The sequence below is a fragment of the Caretta caretta genome, chromosome 2 (assembly GCF_965140235.1).
Source record: "Caretta caretta isolate rCarCar2 chromosome 2, rCarCar1.hap1, whole genome shotgun sequence".
Classification (NCBI taxonomy): domain Eukaryota; kingdom Metazoa; phylum Chordata; order Testudines; family Cheloniidae; genus Caretta; species Caretta caretta.
Window position 1 is genome coordinate 35,471,639 of NC_134207.1, and position 27,062 is coordinate 35,498,700.

At 40.6% G+C, this 27,062-nt stretch overlaps 1 protein-coding gene and 1 long non-coding RNA gene across 3 annotated transcripts in view; one reads left to right on the forward strand and one right to left on the reverse strand.

The window, feature by feature from the left end:
• Nucleotides 1-26,875, forward strand: part of LOC142070958 (uncharacterized) — a 66,766-nt gene extending 39,891 nt beyond the window's left edge. Inside the window, exons 2-6 of one of the 2 annotated variants that reach the window (XR_012666901.1) lie at nt 1,391-1,538; nt 5,823-5,986; nt 6,528-6,696; nt 9,217-9,435; nt 19,905-24,382. This is a non-coding gene — a long non-coding RNA (uncharacterized LOC142070958). Of the gene's footprint in view, nt 1-1,390; nt 1,539-5,822; nt 5,987-6,527; nt 6,697-9,216; nt 9,436-19,904; nt 24,383-25,175 lie in introns of those variants that run through there. The other variant, XR_012666900.1, reaches the window with a different exon arrangement.
• ZFPM2 (zinc finger protein, FOG family member 2) overlaps nt 1-27,062 on the reverse strand; it is a 507,265-nt gene that overhangs the window by 477,443 nt on the left and 2,760 nt on the right. Inside the window, exon 2 of the mRNA XM_048841473.2 lies at nt 26,173-26,239. The gene's annotated coding sequence lies outside the window, so the exon portion shown is untranslated. The remainder of the gene's footprint in view (nt 1-26,172; nt 26,240-27,062) is intronic.

The following is a 27,062-nucleotide window of genomic DNA, read 5'->3' on the forward strand; positions in this document are numbered from 1 at the left end:
CAAGTGCCGAAGGAGAGGTTACTCATCTTGTGCAGTAATTGAAGTTCTTTGAGATGTGTGTCCTGATGGGTGCTCCACTTCAGGTACACACGTGCCCCTGGACCTTGGATCAGAGATTTTTGTAAGCAGGGCCTCTCCCTTTTGCCTGTGCATGCATTCAGTACATCCTCGTGCCCCGTTGCGAGGATAATTAGGGCTGCACAAGTGAACCGCCCTCAGATCCTTCTCTACCTCAATGTCCTGCAGAGGAAGCTCCAAAGCAGAGGGAAAGGAGGGTGGTAGTGGAGCACGCACAGGGGAATGCATCTTGAAGAACTCCAGTTACTGCACAAGGTGAGTAGCCTCTCCTTCTTCTTCAAATAGTGTCCCTATTGGTGCTGCACTTCAGGTGATTCCCGAGCAGTATCTCCACAGGGAGGAGGGATCTTGGATCAGAGTCTAATACTGAAGACAGAACTGCCTTGCTAATTGCAGCATCTGATTTAGAGGCATGAATTAACATATTGTGGTTGGAGAGAGTATGTATTGAAGTTCAAATTGCAGCTCTGCAAATTTCAGCTCCTGTTAACATCCTTGAGTAACGTCATAGAAGTAGACTGTGATCTAGAATGGGCTAATGGTCCTGAAGGAAGTTGAATACTGGCGGAATCATAACATGAAATAATACACCCAGAAATCCACCTTGAAAGTCTCTGGGTGGAAATTGTTGATCCCTTAGATGTGTGCACAATTGAAACAGACTGGGAAACATTCTGAATGGTTTGGTTCTGTCAAAATAGAAAGCTAATGCCCTTTTGACATCCAAAGTATGGAAGGCAGATTCCTGCCTAGTCTGATTTGGTTCCGGGGAAAAAACCTGAGACATGAATGGTCTGGTTAATATGAAATTCAGAAGACACCTTAGGTAGAAATTTAGGATGTGGTTGCAATGATACCTTTTCCTTGAAAAAACATTGTAAAAGGAAGGTCTGCCATTAAATCCCCCTTCATCCCCTTCTCTGATCTTGCAGGCAGAAGTGGTGGCCACCAAGAAAGTTGTTTTCATGGATATATGGGCAGCAAACATGTAGCTAATGACTCAAAGGGGCATTTCATTAGACAGTTATGGACAAAATTCAAGTCCCATAGTGGGTCCGGTTCGCTAATCTGTGGGAAAAGATTCATTAGTCCCCGGAGGAATTTTGATGTTGTAGGGTGAGCAAAAATCCAAAACCTTCCACGGACGAGTTTAAGACTCTTATAGCTACCAAGTGAACCTTTACAGAACTCAGAGCGATACCTGATCTTTTAAACTCCAACAGGTAGACCAAGACACTTGAAAGAGAAGAGTGGACAGGAGAGACTTGTTTTTCTGTTATCTAATGATACTTGTTGTACCTCTTTTGGACAGGAAGTCTCTATCCCTGAGAACCATCCAGGAACGATGTCCGGAGTTGCAGAATTTCAAAGTTTGGGTGAAGAATCTGATTGTGATTCAGAGACAACAGACAGCAAAGGACTGGAAGTCTTAGTGGTGGACGAGAAGCAAGTCGAATGAGGTAAGGCTACCAAACTTGTCTTGGCCAAATCACTGCAATTATAATGTCCTTGGCCCTGTGTTGTTCAGTACCTTGAAAAGTAGTGGTGTTGGTGGGTATGTGAAATGATTCCATGAAATAAAGAAGGCATCCCCTATTGACTGAGGGTCAAGCAAAATATCTTGCACTTTGTGTTGGTTGCAGTTGGAAAGATGTCCACTTCTCGAACCAACCCCAGGTTAGAAATATGAATCCAACTGCCATTTTTAATTCTGGGAGAAGCGCCTGCTGAGGTTGTCGGCTGTAGTGTTCTGTATACCTGGAAGATAAGAAGCTGAGATGACAATCTGGTTTGCTATGCACCAATTCTGGAGCTATTACTTCATCACAAAGTGAGGGGAACCGTGTCCTACTCTGACGACTGATGTGGAACATGCAGGCAATGCTGTCCATCATAATATTGAGAGATTTTGCCCTGATCAGAGGAAGGAAGTGAATGCAAGCATTTCTGACTACTCCCAATTCTAAAAGGTTCATGTGAAGAAGATGTTCTTGGGATGACCATTTGTCCTGGATTATGTGCAACCCGAGAGGGGCCCCCCACCCAAATGGAATGCATCTGATGTTACAATGATGGTAGGAGGAGCTTGGAGAAAAGGGACTCTCGCACAGACCTTGGAAGGGTTCTTCCACCACTTGAGTGACTCCAGAATCCAATGGAGAATAAACACCTGCTAGTCCAGACTGTGCTTGTCCAGTATATAAACACTCCTGAGCTATCCCTGGAAACATCAAAGATGTAACCTGTTGTGTTGGATTACAAAGTCACAACCTGCCATATGACCTATTCGTTGGAGACAATTTCTTGCCAAGGTTTGGGACTTATCTAAATCCTCAAGAAGAGATATTTTAGGGTCACAAACCTGCCCATAGATAGGTAAGCCTTGGGTGCATCCAGAGAAACTCCTATGAAATCTATCCACTACACCGGTGTCAAAGCACACTTTTCGAGATTGAGTTGGAGGCCTAAACTGTGGAACAGAGACCTTATTATTTGTACTGTTGACAGGAGCTCTTAGTAATATCAACCCCTGCATAAGATCAAGATGAATCATAGAATCATAGAATATGAGGGTTGGAAGGGACCTCAAGAGGTCATCTAGTCCAACCCCCTGCTCAAAGCAGGACCGATTCCCAACTAAATCATCCCAGCCAGGGCTTTGTCAAGCCTGACCTTAAAAACTTCTAGGGAAGGAGATTCCACCACCTCCCTAGGTAACGCAGTCCAGTGTTTCACCACCCTCGTAGTGAAAAAGTTTTTCCTAATATCCAACCTAAATCTCCCCCCACTGCAACTTGAGACCATTACTCCTTGTTCTGTCATCTGCTACCACTGAGAACAGTCTAGAGCCATCCTCTTTGGAACCCCCTTTCAGGTAGTTGAAAGCAGCTATCATATCCCCCCTCATTCTTCTCTTCTGAAGACTAAACATCCCCAGTTCCCTCAGCCTCTCCTCATAAGTCATGTGTTCCAGTCCCCTAATCATTTTTGTTGCCCTCCGCTGGACTCTTTCCAATTTTTCCACATCCTTCTTGTAGTGTGGGGCCCAAAACTGGACACAGTACTCCAGATGAGGCCTCACCAATGTCGAATAGAGGGGAACGATCACATCCCTCTATCTGCTGGCAATGCCCCTACTTATACATCCCAAAATGCCATTGGCTTTCTTGGCAAGAAGGGCACACTGTTGACTCATCTCCAACTTCTCATCCACTGTAACCCCTAGGTCCTTTTCTGCAGAACTGCTGCTGAGCCATTCAGTCCTTAGTCTGTAGCGGTGCATTGGATTCTTCCGTCCTAAGTGCAGGACTCTGCACTTGTCCTTGTTGAACCTCCTCAGATTTCTTTTGGCCCAATCCTCCAATTTGTCTAGGTCCCTCTGTATCATATCCCTACCCTCCAGCATATCTACCTCTCCTCCCAGTTTAGTGTCATCTGCAAACTTGCTGAGGGTGCAAGCCACACCATCCTCCAGATCATTTATGAAGATATTGAACAAAACCGGCCCCAGGACCGACCCCTGGGGCACTCCACTTGATACCGGTTGCCAACTAGACATGGAGCCATTGATCACTACCTGTTCAGCCCGACAATCTAGCCAGCTTTCTATCCACCTTATAGTCCATTCATCCAGCCCATCCTTCTTTAACTTGCTGGCAAGAATACTGTGGGAGACTGTGTCAAAAGCTTTGCTAAAGTCAAGGAACAACATGTCCACTGCTTTCCCTTCATCCACAGAGCCAGGTATCTCATCATAGAAGGCAATTAGATTAGTCAGGCATGACTTGCCCTTGGTGAATCCATGCTGACTGTTCCTGATCACTTTCCTCTCCTCTAAGTGCTTCAGAATTGATTCCTTGAGGACCTGCTCCATGATTTTTCCAGGGACTGAGGTGAGGCTGACTGGCCTGTAGTTCCCAGGATCCTCCTTCTTCCCTTTTTTAAAGATGGGCACTACATTAGCCTTTTTCCAGTCGTCCGGGACCTCCCACGATCACCGTGAGTTTTCAAAGTTAATGGCCAATGGCTCTGCAATCACATCTGCCAACTCCTTTAGCACTCTTGGATGCAACGCATCCAGCCCCATGGACTTGTGCTCATCCAGCTTTTCTAAATAGTCCCAAACCACTTCTTTCTCCACAGAGGGCTGGTCACCTCCTCCCCATGCTGTGCTGCCCAGTGCAGTAGTCTGGGAGCTGACCTTTTTCGTGAAGACAGAGGCAAAAAAAGCATTGAGTACATTAGCTTTTTCCACATCCTCTGTCACTAGGTTGCCTCCCTCATTCAGTAAGGGGCCCTTTCCTTGACTTTCTTCTTGTTGCTAACATACCTGAAGAAACCGTTCTTAACATCTCTTGCTAGCTGCAACTCCAGGTGTGATTTGGCCTTCCTGATTTCACTCCTCCAAGCCTGAGCAATATTTTTATACTCAACCCTGGTCATTTGAACAATCTTCCACTTCTTGTAAGCTTCTTTTTTGTATTTAAGAGCAGCAAGGATTTCACTGTTAAGCCAAGCTGGTCGCCTGCCATATTTACTATTCTTTCTACACATTTGGGATGGTTTGTCCCTGTAACCTCAATAAGGATTCTTTAAAATACAGCCAGCTCTCCTGGACTCCTTTCCCCCTCATGTTATTCTCCCAGGGGATCTTGCCCATCAGTTCCCTGAGGGAATCAAAGTCTCCTTTTCTGAAGTCCAGGGTCTGTATTCTGCTGCTCTCCTTTCTTCCTTGTGTTAGGATCCTGAACTCGACCATTTCATGGTCACTGCCTCCCAGGTTCCCATCCACTTTTGCTTCCCCAACTAATTCTTCCCGGTTTGTGAGCAGCAGGTCAAGAAAAGCGCCCCCCTTAGTTGGCTCCTCTAGCACTTGTGCCAGGAAATTGTCCCCTACATTTTCCAAAAACTTCCTGGATTGCCTGTGCACCGCTGTATTGCTCTCCCAGCAGATATCAGGGTGATTGAAGTCTCCCATGAGAACCGGGGCCTGCGATCTAGTAACTTCTGCGAGTTGCCGGAAGAAAGCCTTGTCCACCTCATCCCCCTGGTCTGGTGGTCTATAGTAGACTCCCACCATGACATCACCCTTGTTGCTCACACTTCTAAACTTAATCCAGAGACTCTCAGGTTTTTCTGCAGTTTCATACTTGAGCTCTGAGGGAAGATGATTATTCCTAGTTGATATAGGTGGGTGGCTATGACTGCCATGAACTTTGAGAATACCCTTAGAGCAGAAGAGAGGCCAAAATGGAGCACACAGTCCTGGAAGTGGTCATGGTTGACTATGAAACAAAGAAACTTCTTGTGAGAGTGGTGAATCGCAACATGAAAATACACATCCTGAAGGTTTCAGAGTAACAGCCGTGTTAGTCTGTATTCGCAAGAAGAAAAGGAGTACTTGTGGCACCTTAGAGACTAACCAATTTATTTGAGCATAAGCTTTCGTGAGCCACAGCTCACTTCATCGGATGCATACTGTGGAAACTGCAGAAGACATTATATACACATGGTCTCTGTGTATATAATGTCTTCTGCAGTTTCCACAGTATGCATCCGATGAAGTGAGCTGTGGCTCACGAAAGCTTATGCTCAAATAAATTGGTTAGTCTCTAAGGTGCCACAAGTACTCCTTTTCTTTATCCTGAAGGTTGAGTCACAAACCTATCACCTGAATTTAGGGAGGGAATTATAGCTGTGAGGGTCACCATCCTGAATTTCTGCTGTTTTGTGTAATTGTTTAGATGTCTGAGATCTAATATTGGTCTCCATCCCCCATTCGTTTTGGGAACCAAAAGTACTTGGAATAGAACCTCTTTCCCCTAGGCTGAACTGGAACTAGTTCTATGGCTCCAAAGCATAGAAGAGGAGCAGCAGCACAGGCACCAGCAAACAGAGCTGAAAACAGGTGAGTTTGAGTGGGAGTTCTGTTGGATGAGAAGGGAGAAGGCAAGCCCCTGGTCCTTAAGGGAAGTGAGTTTTTGTGTGGTTTGTGTTTTGTGTTTTTGTGGGGAGGAGGGTTGGTTCAGTTTCCAGGGACTCGTAGGGAAGTGTATTATGAGAGAAGCAGAGCCCTGATTAATTAGGGAGTGGGGCTTCCCTGATTAGGTGCTTATAAAGGCAGCCAAGCAGCCAGGATGCAGCACAGGAGCAGCGGTACAGAAGGCAGCTGAAAACAGGGAAAACAGACAGGCCTGTCACCAGACCTGATCCAGAGAACAAAAGGGTGTGCTGTCTGCCGGGAGCTAAGATACGGGATGTGGACCTGAGGCGGAAGAGGATCCTAATGGGAGCAGGAAAGAATCCACTGATTGTCCTTCACGTGGGAACAAATGATGCAGCTAGATTGTCATTGGAATGTATCCAGGGAGACTATGCCAGGCTGGGGAAGACACTTAAAGAAATGGAGGCTCAGGTGATCTTCAGTGGGATTCTACCTGTCCCTACAGGAGGAGAATGAAGGCAAGACAAGACTATGATAATCAACAGATGGATCAGGCAGCGATGCCATAAGGAGGGCTTTGGGATGTTCATCCACTTGGAGGCCTTCATGGACAGAGGACTGTTCTCATGGGATGGACTCCATCTGAGTAGGGAGAGAAACAGACTGGGATGGAGGTTAGTACAGCTGATTAAAAGGACTTTAAATGAGGAACTTGGGAGAGATGGTTGGGAGATGCTCATGTAATCTCCAAGCCTGATTATAATATTGACTGGGAAGAAAATAAAAAAGAGAGAATACAGCAATGGAGAAAGGAACAGCAATGGAAAGAAGAATGGACCTTAAAAAGAAAGATAGTGCTGATACCAGTGAAGCTAACAGTTTGGTTAATAGAATGGCTGTAACCTATTGGGTGAGGAATCTGGGCAGCGCCAACCAGAAACAACTAAGATGTTTGTACACCAGTGGTTCCCAGACTTGTTCCGCTGCTTGTGCAGGGAAAGCCACTGGCGGGCCGAGCCGGTTTGTTTACCTGGTGTGTCCGCAGGTTCGGCTGATCATGGCTCCCACTGGCCACGGTTGGCTGCTCCAGGCCAATGGGAGTTGCTGGAAGCGGTGGCCAGTACATCCCTCGGCCCACGCCGCTTCCACCAGCTCCCATTGCTCTGGAGCAGCAAACCGTGGCCACTGGGAGCTGCAATCGGCTGAACCTGCGGACGCAGCAGGTAAACAAACTGGCCCAGCCCACCAGAGGCTTTCCCTGCACAAGCAGGGGAACACGTTTGGGAACCGCTGTTGTAAACCAATGCAAGGAGCCTGGGGAACAATATGGAGGAACCAGAACTACTGGTGCAGAAAGTAAAACCAAATGTTATAGGGATAACAGAAATATGGTGGAATAATAGTCATGACTGGAGTATAGGTATTGAAGGGTATGTGCTGTTCAGGAAAGAGAAATAGGTAAAGCTGGTGGAGTAGCACTGTATATTAATGATCAGGTAAAGAAATTAGAAGTAATGGAATGGATAAAATAGAGTCTGTTTGGGTCAAAAGCACCTTGGGGAAGAAAGCTACCAGAGGTTCCCTGGCATAGTGTTTGGGCTATGCTGTGGACCCCAGAATCTGATTTTGATGTGGATAGAGTCCTCTTTAAAGTTTTTAATGAAATAAATACTACTGGGAATTGTGTGATTACTGGAGACTTTAACTTCCCAGCTATAGATTGGAGGACAAGTGCTACTAATAATAGTAGGGCCAAGATTTTCCTGGATGCGATAGCTAACAGATTTCTTCACCAAACAGTGGCTGAACCAACATGGGATGATGCCATTTTAGATTTGGTATTGGTGAGTAGTGAGGATTTCATAGAAGAACTGGTTGTAGGGGACAACCTTGGTTTAAGTGATCATGAGATAGTTTAGTTTAAACTAAATGGTAGGATAAACAAAAATAGATCTGAAACTAGAGTCCTTGATTTCAAAAGGGCAAACTTTAAAAAATTAAGGGAATTAGGGAAGAGGACTGGACTGAAGAACTCAAAGATCTGAATGCAGAGGAGGCTTGGAATTGTTTAAGTCAAAGTTGCAGAAACTATCTGTAACTTGCATGCCAAGCAACGAGAAAAATATGTAGGGAAGGGTTGCAGACCAAGCTGGATGAGCAAGCATCTTAAACAGGTTATTAAGAGAAAGCAGAAAGCCAGCAAGGAGTGGAAGAGGGGATGGATCAACAAGGAAAGCTACCTCTTGGAGGTCAGAAAGTGAAGGGAAAGTGAGAACTGCTAAAAGCCAAGCAGGTTTGGACCTTGCAATGGAAATTAAAACCAACAGTAAAAGGTTCTATAGCCATATAAAAAAAAAGAAAATAAGGATAGAAGACGACTAAGCGCTGACAGTGGGGTGGAGATAATCTAGGCATGGTCCAACATCTAAACAAATACTTTGTCTTAGTTTTTAAAAAGGATAATGAGAGCTTAGGAGTAGTGGCAGGGTGGCTAATGGGAATGAGGATATGGAAGTAGAAATGACCACATCCGAGGTGGAAGTCAAACTCAAACAGCTTAATGAGACTAAATTGGGGGCCCAGATAATCTCCATCCAAAAATATTAAAGAAACTGGCACATGAAATTGCAATCCCAATAGCAAGAATTTTTAATGAATCTGTAAACTTGGGGGTTGCTAATATAGTACTTTTTAAGAAAGGGGGGAAAAGTGATCCTGGAAACTACAGGCCTGTTAGTTTGACCTCAATTTTATGCAAGGTCTTGGAATACATTTTGAAAGAGAAAGTAGTTAAGGACATAGAGGTAAAAGATAATTGCGATCAAATACAACATGGTTTTACAAAAGGTAGATTTTGCCAGACCAGCCTGATCACCTTCTTTGAGTAGATAACTGATTTTTTAGACAAAGGAAATGCAGTAGGTTTAATCTACCTGGATTTAAGTAACGCATTTGATACAGCTCCACATGAGAAATTATTAGTTAAATTGGAGAAAATGGGGATTAATATGAGAATTGAAAGGTAGATAAGGAAGACTAGTGGGTAAGGAAGACTGGTTAAAAGGGAGACTACAGCAGGTCATATGGAAAGGTGTACTATCGGGCTGAGGCAGGTTACTGGTGGAGTTCCTCAGGGATCAGTGTTGGGACCAAACTTATTTAACATTTTAATTTTTTGTAAATTTCCATTGTAGGTGTGTGCGTGTCTTGTGCACAGTTTTCAGAGAATTTTTTCCCTCCAAAGAACCTGTTGGGGTGGTCTGAGAGCCTTCTGTTGCCAAGAGCCGCTGCTTCCTGGTGTAAGAGCCCAGAGCCACCACCCAACCCTGCTCAGTTCCTTCATACTGGATAGACTCTGATGGTTGTGGAATGGACATGTGCAACACATCTCAAAGAACAACAGTTACAGAAAAGTAGGTAACCATTTTTTCTTCTTCAAGTGCTTGCACGTTCCCATTCCACTGTAGGTGACTCACAAGCAGACAAATGTGGAGGTGGGCTCGGAGTCTACCTGAACAGTAATTGTAAGACAACCCATCAGAAACTGGAATCATCCCTGGACTGATGGGAAATGGCTTAATGAAAAGCAAAAGTGTGGACAGATGACCAAGTTGTTGCTTTACAAATGTCTATGATAGGTACTTGTGCCAAGAAAGCCGCTGATGTTGCTGCACTTTAGTAGAATGTACCAGTACTCCAGCTGGTGGAACTATATTAGTTGACTGGTAGCAAAAACGAAAGAATGAGTAGATCCAGGATAAAACCCTCTGAGTAGACACTTGACTGCTCTTAGCTCTGTCTGAAATCTCAACAAACAACTGAGTAGAAGACCTAAAGGATGTAGTACACTCCAGATGGAAAGCTAGAGCCCTTCTCACATCCAGTGGATGCAGTCTCTCTCTTCCTCTGTAACAGCATGAAGATTCAGAAAGTCAGCAAATAGATTGCCTGGTTAACATGAAAATTAGAGACTACCTTAGTGAGAAAGTTTGGGTGAGAGTGAAAATAAACCTTATGCCTGTGGAAAACTACATACTCGGGCTTTTAACTCTTCCACCCTGCATGTTTATGTATAACACAGCTGCAGAGTTGTCTGTGAGAAAATAAATTCTTTCCTATTATGTGGGGGAGGAAGGCCAAGCAGGCTAGACATATCACTTTTAGCTCCTGGACATTTATATGAGTCTTTAGGTCTTGAGATGACTAGAGACCTTGAGTGCGTAGGGACCCCACATGAGCTCCTCAACCCTGGAACGATGTATCTGTGACTAGAATGAGGGTTGGTAGAGGGGGAACAAACAGGACCTCTTTGCAAACTTTCAGAGAATCCATCCACCAGGCCAGAGATGATAAAAGCTGATGCTGGCACTCAAACCACTTGGTCCAAATGATAACGACTTGGGGCATACACTGAAGCTAGCCAGGTCTGCAGTTTTCTGAGATACAGCCTGGTGTGCTGAACGAATAGAAGGTGCCATGTGGACCAGGAGATTGAGAGAGCTGCGTGCTGTGGTGAGAGGGTATGCTTTCAGCCGCAGCACTAGGTCTCATAATATTTTGAACCTACATTGCAGTACCAAGGCCTTAGCCTTTGTGGAGTTTAAGACTGTCCCAGTGAACTCTATTCTCTGTACTGGTTTTAGGGTTGATTTGACTCAATTTACTAGAAGTCCCAGTGTGTTGAACACGGTGAGGACGGTGGATATGCTGGATAACACTTCAGCCTCAGACCAACCTCTGATCAACCGGTCATCCAGGTACAGGAGTACATGGACTCCTAATTTTCATAGATGTGCTGCCACCATGGTCATGCACTTCACAAACACCCGAAGAGCAGCTGAAAGACTGAATGGAAGAACTGTGCACTGACAAGGGTACCCATTTACCAAGAATCTGAAAAACTTCCAATGGTTGTGGTGTATTACGACATGGAAGTAAGTTTCATTTAAGATGAGGACAACATACCAGTCCCCCTGTTCCAGGAAGGGAATAAATGGAGCTAGGGTAACCATGAGGAATTTTATTTTCTTCAGGAATTTTTTCAACTCTCTTAGATCTAAAATAGGCCTGCGATCCCCTTTTGCCTTGGGAATGAGGAAGTAACAGGAATAGAAGTCTTTCCTCCTGAGGCACAATGGGACTTCCTCTATGGCCCCTGCCTGAGGAAGAGATTGGACCACCTGTTGAAGGACAATCTTGTGAAGAGGGACACGAAAGGGGGGCTGGAGAAGCGGGATTGAAATGAACTGGAGGGTATATTCCAGTTCCACCATGCTTAAGATCCACTGATCCGAAGTTACCAGACCCAAGCACTTAGGAAGTGGGATAAGTGATTGGTAAACAAAAGTTGGGGAAATGATGGAACTATAACTGGTACACTGCCCTGGACCATCCCATCAAAATGAGGCGGCTGGATGGGATGAGCTCACTGATGCTGAAGAGGAGGACGGTGGAGCACACCCTCTATAACCCCCCTGCCCTTTCCCTGGGAGGATCTTGGAATCAGGGAGCAAAAACTCGGTGCCTGTATGGTTGCTGTGGACAAAACGGTGTCATTTACTGGATTATAGATTTGAAGAGATTTTAGTGTTGCCCGGAAATCTTTTTGGCTATGGAGCCTGTCATCTATTTTTTCTGAAAATAAGGGTCCTTCAAAAGGGAGGTCCGGAATGGTCTGCTGGACCTCTACTGTAACTCAGATGATTCAAACCTCAAACACCTTCTCACAGTAATAGCTGATGCCATAGTTTAAGCATCTGCATCTGCACTAACTGTCCTGGAGAGCAGTGCTGATGACCCGCTTAGCCCCTCTTTCACCATTACTGCAAACTCCTGCCTACAGGCCTCTGGTAACTTCTCTCTACATTTTATAACATTTTCCCAGAGAGTGAAGTCATAGTGCCTCAGGTCTGCCCTGATGGTTTGCAATCCTGAGTTACAGACTTCCTGAGAAATAATGTTTGCGACCAAATAGATTCAACCTCTTTGAATCTTTGCCTTCATCTTGTCTCTCCCACTCGTTGGCAACTGCCACTGCAAGGGAATCCAGGGGACGTTGAGAGTAACAATGGTCATATACCTTAGAGGGGACATAGTACACCTCCTCTCAGCTCATTGTTTTGGGGAAGACAAGGAGGGGGGTGTCTGCCAAAGTGCTTTAACTGGCTCCATAGTGTCTTCATTAATTGGCAGAGCCACACTGGCAGAGGCCACCGATACCACAATGTCCACCAACTTGTGAGACCTTTCACACACCTCCTCTCCCTTAATGTTGAGCACAGAGGCCACCCTTCTCAAAAGATCTCAGTGAGCTCTGTGGTCCTCTGGTAGTGGTGAATCACTTTCCAGCTCAACAGCCTTATCTGGTGATGAGGAAGAGGATGCCACAGACTTCTGAGGTGGTGACTGATCTATATCTTCCAGTGAAGAAGCTGCCTGAGTGACTTCTGGCTGGTCAGTACCAACATTGGTATTGGGAACTGGAGAATAATGCCCTTGGTGCCGATACCCTCACAGCGCTCTTGAAGACAGTGAATGATACTGTTGAGGGGAAGTCCTAGCTGGAGGGGGGATGCTGCACTATTTCCAGAACAACCAACTGATATGGATCTGGGACACATCCTTGCCCTAATTCTTGATCCTTAGAAGGAGGCCAGTGCTGAGGTTGCTGTGTGGCAATGGATGGTCCACAAGACACTGATGGGGGGTATGTTCCCTGTTCTAGATGGGATACAGCTGACCTCACCTCTAAGTCTGAAGAAGAAGTGTCTGATACTTCTGACAATGAAGGGGCAGAACCAGTTGGGAGTGGAGAGAGGTACCCCGAGCTAGGGGATGGTTGTATCAGGGATACCATGGTTAAGTTGCCTCTCAACTGCACTAGCTTTTGTGGATGCTTGGGAGGTAATGGTACCACAGGCTCTTGATGTGGTGAGGTAGGATCTGCAGGCATTGGTAACCTTCTTGTACTGCCAGCGATACCAGTACTGAGAGGTTAAGAAGGTCCCTGGCAGCTATGTGTGCCTCCAGAGTGATTGGGAGCGGCACTATCTGATGGCTTCACAAAGATCTTTCAGGGGACAGCCTTAACGGACCTAGCACAGGTTTCAGAGGCAACAATACCCCCTTCCTAGGTGACGTGTGCTCCAGGGAGAACCTCTCCCCAAATGGTTTGCAGAGTCTCTGCCTGCACTTGGCTTTGATACTGACACACTTGATCAAGATACCAAACCTGAGCAAGACCTAAATCTTTTCTTCTGTACTAGTGAATGGGACCGAGAAGCCACAGACATCTCTGGAGGGGCACTCTGCAGTTAAGCTAATGTACTTGGGGCGCTTTCTCCATGCGATGACTCCTGTGGATGGCAAAGTGCTGCCTCCATAAGTAAGCACTTGGGCCTCCCTGCTTTGTCTTTCTTTGAGCGGGGCGTGAATCCTTTAGACATATGACGGTTGTTACTAATGTGGGGTTCTCCCAAACATTGTAAGCAGCCTGGGTGTGGGTTGCTAACAGGCAGAGGGTTAGCGCAAGTCTGGTTGGACTGAAACCCCAGGGAGTGTGGCGCTGTTCCAGTACTAATCCTAGTACTAAAAAATAAAAAGTAGTAAAAAAAAAGACATTAAACCAAATTCTAGCATTGAAAACGAGCTAAAACTAACTAATTTCTAACAACAACAGGATATATACAGAAAAGAATGAGGGAAGCACTTGCCGCAAGAAGTCTGGAATTGTTTCAACAACTGTTGCTCGCGGTAAGAAGGAACTGCAGGGGATCAGGAGCAGCTCTGACCTCTTATACCGGCATGTGGTGGCGTGTGGTGACAGAGGGTGCTTGGACCACCCTGATAGGTACAGCTGAGGGAAAAAAATTCTCCAACAACTGTGCACAAGATGTTTACACACCTACAATGGAACGGACACGTGGAAGCACTCAAAGAATATCACACATGATCTCTCTCCAATAGTCAAATGCTTTCACATTTCTGTTATGAGGATCCAATGATTACAGTGCTTTTAATTTCAGAAAGACAGAAACCCTGAACAAAGCTGGCAGGTGGCACAGTAAATGTGTGTGTGTGTGTGTGTATATATATATATATATATATATATATATATACACACACACATCTATGCATACACATATAATTGATGAATGAGCTTGATCCATGTAGGACCTATTAGTATATTTCCTTATATATCATTGTAATTCATTTATTCATAGTTTTAACCTTTGTAAGAACATCAGTTATTTAAATGAGTAGACAGGTAAACTACATCAACAAAACTGCAGTGTTTAATGTTGAAGATAACTGACATGCATGAAGTCATTGTATTAAAATATTGTTTTCCCTATTGTTTAGCACAGATGGTGCTAGTAATTAATATTGTGCTATTTTTTCATCAGGGGATTCCCTGATTACAAAATTCACAGAGTAAGTAATAAACTGCTACATTATACTGTATGAATAAATTATTTATGATTTATATTTTTATTAATAATAAATCTAAGATGCAAATTATGTAATGCTTCAAAATTTTAGAAGTTTTATTATTCAAAATAGCATTTATTTTAACAAATTCCATATTTTATGATATATTGTATACTATAAAATATACTTTGTTGTTTACTTCTGTCTTTTCCAAGAGTTCTATTTAAGTGTTCTCTCATGGAAGAAGGACAACTTCTCAAACAGAGACAACTTCTATTTTAACAAGAGCTTTATCAAGCAGAAATGCTGCATGGTCTTATTTGCCATGTAAGGTATTGGAAATGGCTTCTGTTCAGTATTAGGCCAAGGTATTCAGTAGGAAACTCATGCAGGCCATGAAAATATCTTTGTTTTTCTGATACTTCCTACAGAAGGCGTCATGGATAGAGAATTAAGGCTAAATTTCTCTGCCTTAACACTCCACCAGCCTGGTACAGGAGGATCAAAAAATGAACCACATGCCATCAAAAGATATTTTTATTCCATGGTTCTATTTAAGTATCATTTTACTTTTAAAATATTTCTTAAAATTAAGGTCTAAGTTCTATTACTTAACTTCCAGATCAGTGTTTCTAACTGCATGCCTCCAGGAAATCACCAAATGGTGCATTAACTACCTTTTTTCTACATGGTGTACATTTTTAATGTTATAATTCTTCTTACTGCTTTAATATGTCCACAACTAATTTGGGCAGTCAGTTCAAGAGAATCCAGCTCTCCTTTAATGGACTTCAGTGGATGCTTAGATTCCGATCTAGCATAGCACTTAGGACTCAATCTTGCAAGATGCTGATCGTTCGGACTTTAGTTATCTCACAAAGCATGTGCATAACTTCCAGCACGTGAGCAATACCACTGAAGTCAATAAGACTGTTAATGTGCTTACAGTTATGCACATAAGGCCTGATCCAAAATCCCCCCAAGTCAATGGGCATGTTTTCATTGGCTTCAATGAGTTTTCAATGGAATTTTTTAAGAACAGCTGGCTGGAGCTGAATTTGAGTGAGACAGAAGTGATGCTGGTGGGCACAGGAAAGTATTTTGAAGGGTTTCCAGCCACGGTGCAATCTCCTTTAGCTTAAGGTCCACACCCACAACTGGTCAATTCAGTCCATGGTTTAGGAGTACTCGTGGATTCCTCACAGATGCTAAGCTCTCACATAGCAGCATTCATGAGTAATGCTTTCTATCATCTCTGGTTGGCTAGGAGACTCTGTCCCATCCTGGCAGATGATGACCTGGCCTCAGTTATTCATGTCCTTGTCTTCTCTTGGTTCAACTACAGCAATGCAATATACCTGGACATGAAACTTTCAGTGTTTAAGAAACCTCATCTAGTACAGAAGTTGCAGGTTGCCTCCTCACAGCACAGGCTACTGTGAGCACATCAGACCTGTCCTCCACTCTATGCTGGCTTACCATAGGATTTCTAATCAGCTTTAAGGCCTCAGTCTTTAACTTCAAGGCACCCCATGGCTTGGGCCCAGGATATCTAAAAGACGATGTAAACCTCCAGGATGAAGATCATGGTGGACAACTAAACTTTTCTGGCACAAACAGAAGTCCCTACAATAAGGGAGACAGTGCTTTCTTGAGAGCCAGCCTGAACATAAGAACAGCCATACTGGGTCAGACCAAAGATCCATCTAGACCAGTATCCGGTCTTCTGACAATGGCCAGTGCCAGGTGCCCCAGAGGGAATGAACAGAACAGGTAATCATCAAGTGATCCATTGCTTCCCAGCTTCTGGCAAACAGAGGCTAGGGACACCATCCCTGCCCATCCTGGCTAATAGCCATTGATGGACCTATCCTCCATGAATGTATCTAGTTCTTTTTTGAACCCTGTTATAGTCTTGGCCTTCCCAACATCCTCTGGCAAGGAGTTCCACAGATTGACTCTGTGTTGTGTGAAAAAATACTTCCTTTTGTTTGTTTTAAACTTGAGACTGTGGAATGAATTCCCAGAGGAAATAAGGACCATCACAGATATGACCACCTTCTGCTACAAGTGCAAGGCACATTTCTTTGACCGTCTCTACTATAAATACATAGTATCATGTATAGTTTTTTTAAAAAAAATCTATCAAAACAAGACACTCTACTGTATGTGCTTCTCCCTGTGGAGAGTGTTGAGAGAACAAATAAGACAAATGTGCAGTCAAGTTGCTTAATACAATACTGAAAGGTGCTTAGATACTATGATGATGAGCGTGGTATAAGAACCAATATAGAATAGAATATGAATCAGGCCCTTGCTTAAGTACTTTTTGAGGGATCAGGGTTTTAGTGAAGTCCTTCTGATTTCATCAACTGATGGCCATTTTCATCATCACATATGCAAGATAGGGGTGACATTTGGATGCAAAGGATCTAGACAATCTGCATAAATAGATGCAGAAAATTGAAAATATAATTTTCTGTCCAAGGTAAAAAGACATTTTTGTCTCCCGAATCAGGATTTGCTTGAGTCCTAAGAGGCAACAACCTCCTAGTACTAGCAGCCAACAGCTGCAAAAATCTTATTTCTTACTGAATTTAGTCCATTCTAACTGAATAATGTCCTAATTACATTTGCTGCAGAAATAACTTAATTCACATATTCACTGAATTATACAAATATTAAGTGTAAAATGTATTTTCAAAAACATGCTGAATATAATTTCTGTGCCAGGTTTTTAGTCTCAGATGTTAATATACTTTTTTTTTTGAAGATATGTGTAGATAGATGTGAAACAGATGAATAATCTAATTAATATTCACAATTAGTTGTTAATAATAAAGAGGTTATCTGAATACAAAACCACACAATACTACTACATCTTTTCATTTTTATATACAAATATATAGTTTTGAAAATTAATACATGCTAACTATCATCACTTTCAGTACAAATTTCATCTAGAAGTAGAAAATCTGTATAATATTTAAATTTTGATCAGTAATTTCAGGGATTTCAATTGAAGTTTCTATATTGGTACCCATCAAAATAGCATTTGAGTGACAAAATAATGTGCTATTACTATAATGTGATTTTTATATATATTTTACAATCTACGAGTTTATTATAAAAGTGTTGGGCTCCCAGAATCGGTCTGTTTTTTTTCCATACAAACTGCAAATACATTTGTATTGGTTCCTTAAAGTTCCTTGATTTGTGAAACTATTATGGTATAAAATAGAGCATTAGAATGCAGCATGTGTATCTACTCTATACTTTTGGGGAGAAAACAGATATTTCAAAACAGACTAATACTGATATATTATAAGGTATTTATGTTATGCTGCATGGAAAATAACAAGTTTTTTAAAGGACCATTTATCATGAAGCAACTAATCCAGCTTGTTAACATTTTAATGGAAAGATGTTAGAAGAAGTGTAATACTAGTTCTACTTGTAAACTATCTTGCAATTCTCAGCTTTCTATTAAATATTGTAATATAAAATATCATATGTTTAAAATTTGCAACAGAACAATTTAAGAAAGAGCTAATAATTCCTGGAAATAAAGCAATAATAAAGCTCACAGTGATCACTGAAACTCTGCTGCTAAAATGGAAAATGAATTGCTTAGGATTTGTGCTTTAAACAGAATTTTTCATTACTATTTTCTGTATGAAAATATATACTTTAATGAACACAGGAGGTGAACATGTAAATATCTATTTTTAAAGCTAATATATTAATCTTTCTTTCAGCATCACATTTTTCAAATACAATGTTGACTAGTTGCATAATGAATATCAGCCCAAATCATAAAGCATTTGTTTATAAATCAAAGTACTTGAATCACATACAATCTAGTGCTTAATGTATTTGTATATCAAGCACTTTTTATTTTCCAATAAAACTAGAGGAATTTAAAATGTGTACAACAGCAAGCTTGCCAGTATAGTATTTTCCGCCTCATGAATTTCTGCTTTGCCCAACTGCATTATTCCTTAGCTGTTTATTGTTCTGTTATTTAAATGTGGGTACACTACCTGTGTGTTGTTTGCATAAATAAGGATTTAAGGAAATATAAGGCATAAAGAAAAACAATCTTAATGAAAGTTGCTCAGGATTTTTGGGTCCCCACCCTGCACTCCTTTCTCAGGTAAAACTCATAATTTATATTCGATGTTGGACATTTTCAAACAAGTTAGGTGCACAACTGAGTATGCAAAATACTTGCATAATTTAGAACACAATCCTGCAAAGAGCTCTGCATAGGCAAACCCTTGTACCTGAATGGAGCTGTTTGCAGGACTAAAGTCATTAGCTAAATTATTACATGAACTTAATTATGGCCCAAGCTAAATTGCTGATCTAAGATGTAATCATTTGTAGCTGTAAGTCAGGCTCATGCAATCAGAGAAAATGAGAGCCCAAATTAGGAACCTAACTTTTCTAAAAATCTGGCCCAGTATTACTGCAACATGTTTGCAGTTCAATAGTTTCAATATATGATTAGTAATGTAAAGATCACACAAATGTGAAAAATCACATAACTAATTCAATCTTAGAGTTTAGGTATAGTTTTGTTAGGTTAGCTAACAGTCGCAAAGGTGAGTTGCTTAAACATTAAATATGTTTGCAAATATGCTCACATAAGCATATACTGAATTTTTAAGGGTGAGCATGATAAATTGCCACTCATACCTGTCATTTCATTCTACCCTATCGAACCACAATAACCCTTTCATCAAAGATGTTGCCTTGAGCATCATGGCAACTTGCCTTTCTGTTTTTTTTTTTTTAATTTAGGTTACAAGAATATAGTGTAAAATAAATGTGATTTAGTTAAACAAGTGTATACTTTTTAATCTAGATGATCTGTGTTTGAAAAATATAAGTAAAGAATACCATTATAATAAATTATAACTGAATGCTTATGTAGGACCAAGCTGAAAGCTAGAGCTAAAGGTAAATGACTTCTTGCTCTTGAGGGAATAATATTTTTAGCAGTATTATTATTCTTGGAATTACGCAGTTAAAATTTACTACATTGTATCTGATTTGTCTTTATGTTTTATTCCACTAAGTATCACACCTCGGGATCAATCAGAATGAGAGCATAACCTTCATTTATTTAATTAAACCATTAAACATTCGATATACTGCAGCTGAAAAATACTGTATTTTGATGAGGTAACAAGCAAGATCTCCATAAGTAAGCACCCTGTTTAAAGAAACAGTAATGTAGTTACTGGTCAGTCCTATACAAAACAAAGTGAAGAGAATGAAACATGATCACAATTCAGAGTGAATATTTAATTTGTTTTCTACAGCAGTCACTGTTTACTGTGATGCTGATAGATTTCAGCTATTAATTATGATCATTAGAGTATCAACATATCAACGGCTAATATTTTTGTATGCTAAATTTTTTACTCTGTGCTGTGTTTGACAGGAGCTGGAGCTACACATGGGGATCTAGGAGCGCATATGGCCCGAGGTTCAGCTGGATGTCTGAGTGTGTTATTCCAGATATAGGTTTGGATTCCTCAGTAATTAACAACTGACTGTTTAACAGTTTAACTCATTTTTTTCTTTGCAATTCATGTCCTGCTTTTCAAAATTCAAAAAGCACAAATTGTGCAGTTGCCAGCAAGAAAATAATAGTAATGAGCTAATTTCCATAGAACTGGACCCATTTTCATGCTGACTGATGATGGCTTCCAAAATTGGAATTTTTACTGGCAACCAAGGTCCTGTGTACACTCTCCTTCCAAATGCCTGCAGGAAATAATCCCATGTTTCAAATGGAAAAATAAAAAATATGTTCAGTTCTGAGTAGGCTTTAGCTTTACTTTTGTTTTGAGCTACAATGACCCAGAGAAAATGCTCTGAGTAGCTCTGGAGAATTTGATTTTCCTGTGTTAATATTTTGAAATTACTTTGTTTCTGCTCATTAGATGCCTCAGATTCAGGCAGTTTGGGCTCCTCTTGCACTCTCAGCTATGCAAAGAGACCAATTGTGATTTGTCAAATTTTGGCAATTCCAGAGTGGTCTGTGGCTCTGCCTTCTCTCTCTCTACTCTTTGTTCTGCCTCTCAGCAAATCTTGAATGGAAAATTTTCCTCTAGTGGTTTTTGCTTCATTTTTTAAACATGTGTGTAAACAAACAATAAAGTGACACAAATGTGGAATCTACAAGGAACCCCTCCATAACCAGTTCATCAGTTTCATCTATACAAAAGAGTCAGTGACCCTGTCAGAGCACATCTCCCTTCCGCTGTGTAGTAGAAACCTGACATAATCATTCTTGATATCTGTGTCATCTTGGTGTCTTCTTCCATGCTGACCCTTAAAGTTGGAAAGGTCTCCCTCTTCTTGTGTGCTAAGCAACCTCCCACTCTATCTTCAAGCCCCTCCTTGAAATAATCCTCTGGAAAGCACCTCAACCAGTACTGCACGTTTATACACTTCAATCTTCTGTCATCAGCTAATGTATTTTACATTTGTCAATTGTTCTTTCATGGCCAAGTTATATTGTTCCTTAGGTCAAGGATTGTGGCTTCTTATTTTTTTGTATTTGGCTCTCAACAAATACTAGAATTTTGAGGAGAATACATAAAGCAGACAGCTTTTCTGGTTCTAATAAATCATGCATTTCATCTCTGCACACAAAAATTTGCAAAAGATCGTGTGAGTTTGTGTTTTTTTCATGCAAAAAAACAAAACAAAACAAAACACATTTGTGGATGTATTTAAACTGGGAAAATTTTTAAGTATTTTCCTGCAGCAGTTCAGCTCAACTAGTGTGTAGGATTAGCTGACACAGTGGTAAAAATGCCTTCATGTCCATACTATAATTTCTACCACTGAAAGGTCTAGTTTATTCCCAGTGTGGTCCAAGCCTTTGTAGTTTTGTACCAGTTTTTGTTCTGAAAACCAGTTGTACCTTCCAAGTCAATTCAACATTTTACTGCTCATCTCCTCCTTCTCTTTAAGAGAGATTCTGGCATTCATTGAATGTCCTTTGTAGACTATATATGCTATCTTTGGTAGAACTAAGGAATTTAGAATTAGACACACTTTATTCCCTCTCACTGAAGGTTGAAATAAGGGAAGAAAGCTTCTGGGATCTATAATTGTGAGATACAATGTTAACCATTAAAAAAAGTCACATTGACCACACTCTAGTATCTGTAATTTATTTTTCATTCTGCATTTAGGGAAAATTTGTGTTACTTCACATACAGATGTGTGGTAACTGTTGGCAAAAATATTGTTTTATGATGTTCAGAGTAGCTCACCATAAGTAGTAGGGGTACTCATAAGTAGCTTACAGGGGTACATTCTGAGAGACTCGTTTTTTCATAAGTAATAAAATAGGGATGCAAATCAGATTGAAAATAAAATAGATGATAATATTCCATCCCACCAGGCTGCTCCCCTATTTCAAGGCAGCAAGGCCATCTTGCTCTTGTTGTCACTGCCCAGAGAGAACTCTAGGTGCCCACACATCCATAAACTAATCCTAGCTCAATTTTGTGTTCAGCCATCCAATTGGTTGCCCTCTGGGCCCTAAGATTGGCTGATGGAGCTGGGAGGATCTCCCCTCTTAAGGGATGCTACAGAAGAGGCCCTTTTGGCTCTCCTTTCCTTCTATAGCACCTACTCTCCTACCTGCTGGAGCCGAATGATCATTTATTGTGGTTGGTTATGTGAACTACATGAATTTCTTGTATTACTTGATGTATGTTTGTTTTAGTAATGTAATGTGTTTTCCTTTCTATATCATTCTTTAAGTTGATATTGCAGTTACTTATGTTATTTTATTTATAGGAAATTTTCAAGATACTTCTTGCAGGGAATATCTGCAAATCAACTGGCAATTAAATTAAGGCGATCTTTGTCTCCCAGTTAGATATTTTGGGATTGTGTTCACTCAAGACAGTGAATTCTAGACTGGTAGATTTCAAGCATTTAGTCTGTGTCTGCTTTAGGCTTCTGTACTGGGAGGAGCATTTGGTGGCTTATGGTTGAAGACCACTGGCCACCTCTTGGGAAACTGCATGATCAGATCAATATGAATACAGGTCAGAAGGAAACCTAGAAGTCTTCAGTTTACCATTTAGAACAATTGGCAGCCTATGGTTCGGAGATCAGCTGCAGCCACTGATTTCTCCAAGAAACAGTCTTCATTTTCACCAGGCTGTTCAATAAAGTTGTGGTCTCTGGGCCATTCTTGTCAATTATACTATCTCCTTACACTACCTTCAACTGGTGTATACCAAACATGAACAGCAGTATTATTGGAAGAATTTTTCTTTCTTCAGCAATGGAAGAATTCCTTAGTTTTTCTGTGTGACAAGTCCTATTTGCATGATACTAAACTGCAGCCTTCTTTACTAGTACCCTCATATGTAAAATATTGATTGAATATTTACAGGTCTACAACTATTTTAATAATTCCTAATATGGCATGTTATTACATTTTTAAGTTTTAACAACAGAATGAAAATACACAAAAGAAATATTTCACACTATAACCAGCATGGTAATAAGTAAATTGTAATTAATTATTATCTGTGCTTTATTTCTATTGTTTAATAAATATAACATGTTTTGAGTGTCTAATACTTTTATATATGTATATAATAATGCAAATGCTTTAAGTTTACAATTCAGCTTTTTATGAAAATAATCCTACTTCCAGAGAAGTAAATGAGAGTTCAGACAATGATGTTAGTGCAAACTAGATTACGTCCTATATCTATTTTATAGGTAAATCCTGGCCATATTGGAGTCAATGTCAGGTTTGTCATTGACTTCAGTGGACCCAGGATTTCAGCCTAGATGAGGGAGTTCTGTAGTTATATGCACTTCAGATACACTCTGTGTTATATTTAGTATTTCAACATTTGGTAGAAAAAATAAAGCTAAATTCTGTTCTCAGAAAGTGTTACACAACTGGAAATTAATTCTTTGAAATATAGCTTTTAATTTACATATTTAGGTGATAGACGTATGTGGAAAAAGTAATTGAAATTGTTTTATTCATCGTTTACAGGCATTTGCTAAATCTATATTTTCAAGTTTTTAATTCATTTCTTTTTAATTTGGTTTTAAGTATTCAGCTAAGCAGCTATTATAACTATATGTGAACATAAGAATATTCCCTCCAAAATAAATCTTTAAAACAACACCATTTGGTAAAAACTGTACTGTCAATATTGTAATGTAAGCACTAATATCTGCAAGTTTAACAACGCCTTATAATACTCAGTCGTTTGAAAGAGACCGTAAATTCTTTGTTCTCTTTTGCTGTTTTTCTTAAATTACTACCGTAGTGACTGAGCCATTTCTCTGTGGTTCAGCTTATTGCCTGAAAACAACATAGAATACTGACATTTTAGTTACTTATTAGCTACACAGATTTTCTCACAAATGCTGGTATTTTATGCTGAGATGGCCCATCGGTTATTAAAATCATTGTTTTGTAACTGAAGCAGATGTCTCCACAAATATCATTGTTTTGCTGTTTCATTTTTTTGCTGTGGTATGTACCTGCCTGTGTCTCATTTTTTTGCAGTTCATTCTTATAGTATGTTTAAAATGGATCAGTTCTGTTTAATAATGACAAAGATTTCAAAACAGTTAAATTTCCATTTGTAGTCTATGTCAATTGTAGCAACTTCTCCTCCCCTCTGTTAACTGTGAATGTCAACATTACCTTCTACAACAGCATAAATTGCTGATTTCTAGCATATGGACAAGGAGTGCTAGATACGTTGTAGCTTAGCTGAGCCATTAAAAAAAAAAACATCTCTCAGTCTTGCCGAATGCTGCTGCTTCCTGGGGTCAAGGAAATGAGGAATGTGACTTTTGTATTAAAGAAGCAAAAAGAGCAGAATATTTAGGTTCTGGTAATATTTTGGGAGAAGGGTGTGGGTAGCATCCTTTCCGCTAGCTCTTGATATACAAAGTGTAATGCCAACCTTCTATGTAATATAGGTGAGTTCTCTCATAATGTAAGTAAGATCCACACAAACGGTATGAAAATAACAAAAACGATATGTTACAAATGAGATGGACACAACATTTCTAAATGTAAAGTGAATCCTGTGAAGTCAGGGTTAACTGCATGAAGAGTGTAAAAAGATAAACTTTTATATTTTTAACATACATTGGCACTTAAAAATAATTCCATTGTAGACAAAGTCTAAATATACCCTACTAACTTTGGCTTGCATGAGTATACTAAATAAGAGCTATGACACTGAGTACATTGTTTAAAGACTACTTCAGGATGGTTAAGAGGAGGATGATATAATCTAAATATGTGATAAAAAGAGATTACCAGTACATATAATATTCCTCACTGGCAGGCATTCCTATCATGTCATATCAAAGTCTAGCAAAATGTTGAAAGTTAGAAATGTTATCAAGCATTAGCAGGCATTTAAAGAATGTCTCTTGAATATTTCTAGCATAAAAAAGTATTTCATGTGATGTAAATGAATGGTAATTTTCTGACTTTAAAAGAGAGCTGTGCCAGTACATTTCAGCATTCTGGACCCAATTCTGCAAACATGGAGATGCTTTCAATTTGCTCTGCCTGCCTTCCCGCCTTAGATGGCTGCGATTGCAGCGAAATTAATCCATTTAAAAATCTGCGGCTTAAATTTAAGGATTTTCAGTTTTTTCCCCTTCTCTCTTTTTTTTTTCTTAGAATATCAATAAGTTCCAATTGAAGAGCGGATTCTTTTGCAATTCAGGCATGTGCCGGCGATAACGGGCGAGTTGGCATGAAGAGAGGCAGAGATGGATTAATTATGCAGAGAACATGGAAATTCTGCTTATCATCGGCTAGCAAAGGAGCCCAGCTCACATAATCAGCAAACGAAGGGAGAGAAAAAAATAACAATGCAATGGCACCTTCTAGCCCATCATCAGGATTTTTTTCTACCCCCTTGTAATTAAAAAATAACATACACTTATAGCCCTATCTCCTGTGCAGGCAAGGAGTGGATGGCCACAAAATAATTGCACTGGGATATTAGAGCTGGGAACAAGAGCTGTCCATTCCTACTATCCCTTACTCCCCCTTCCCCTGCCTCTCTCTCCTGGCCTCTACGAGGCATTTCGTCTCAGGTGACATCCTATCTCAGTGTCCATAAGTCCCAAACCTCACCCTTATCATGATTCAAGCAAACATATATATGATAAATATCTGAAGCTGTGGGGCTTTATCCTGATCACCTGTGAGATATCTGCAGAAAATCACTTTGATGAAATCTTTCCAAATGGTCTTTCCAGTTCCCAAACAGGTTGCCTAGGAAGGTTTTGTTGGTAGCGATGTTTTCACTTTTGCCCATAAAGATCTTTGTCCCTATCAAGTTTCTTTTCTTTTTCCATTTTCATGCATTTTTAAACCCAAAGTAAAAAAAAATATGATGGTTTCATTGTTTAGATTAAAGTTTGATTGCTTAATAGGATTCAGTAGCAACATTTCTGCAAAAAACATGCAAAGACACTGTAATAAAAAGTAGAAACCTAATTTATTGTCAAAAATAGATTGATCTTCCATTTGCATTATCCAGTTTACTGATGGTATTGATATTATCTTTGCCAGTTAGGATGCAAACACCTATATTATACAGTGATGCTCCATAAGCAGAATGCATTACAAATATATCTTGCTGCTTTTATTTCTAACTATTTCTTACCTACTGCTGATCATGAGGCATAGCTTGGGGTTTCTGAGGCCCTGGCCTTCCCCCCAGATTCATTGGTCTGCAAGAGAAATAAAACAAAGAAAATGAAGCCCTAAAATGACTAAAATTATGCAACTAGGGAGGGAGAGCTGTTTTTCCAAGAGCAGTAGGCCAGGATTACAAAGCTGGCAGTCTCTAGAAATTTAATTTATTCATAGAGTTCCTCCAAAGCAGGGGACCAGTGCGGGGCGCAGTTTGCACAGTAGTAGGAGAGCTCCTGCTGACTTTGATGATAAAAACTGATTCTCTACTAAGTTTTTAATTTTTTTCCAATCTTTTAAAATCCCCATTTGGAAATAGTGATGAAACTGGAAAGAGAAATCTGATTCCACTGCACAGTTATACATGACAAATCAGTATTAAGTTTTCATCAGTTTCTTTAAGAAAAGAAAGGCACAGACCAAACAGATATTTTTGAGGCAAGAAACTGTCCAAAATTCTGCTCTCAGATACATTTGTGCAAATCCAGAATAACGCCGTTGAGCTCTTAACTAATACTATCATATCAACAGAGTTATAATATGTGTGTGTGTGTGTGTATGTATAATGTTCTGTTTCAAGCTATGAGTTGGCATGATGAAAAATCCTGCTATTTGTTGTAGCAGAAGAGGAGTCCCTTGCTAAAACTCTTAATAATAAATTGCTTTAGCAGCTTGTTTGTTGTTTGTTTGTATTAAAATTGGAATGAATTTCATGAAAGGTGATGGACTGACACCTATATATTGAAGTACTTTATTCACTGAACAGGGACAGTAGCAGTGCATGCTACTCCACCTCTGCCCTGGAAGGACCATCTCCAGGGTGAGAAGGCTGATCAGTTCCCATGCCCATTCTGTCTGTGA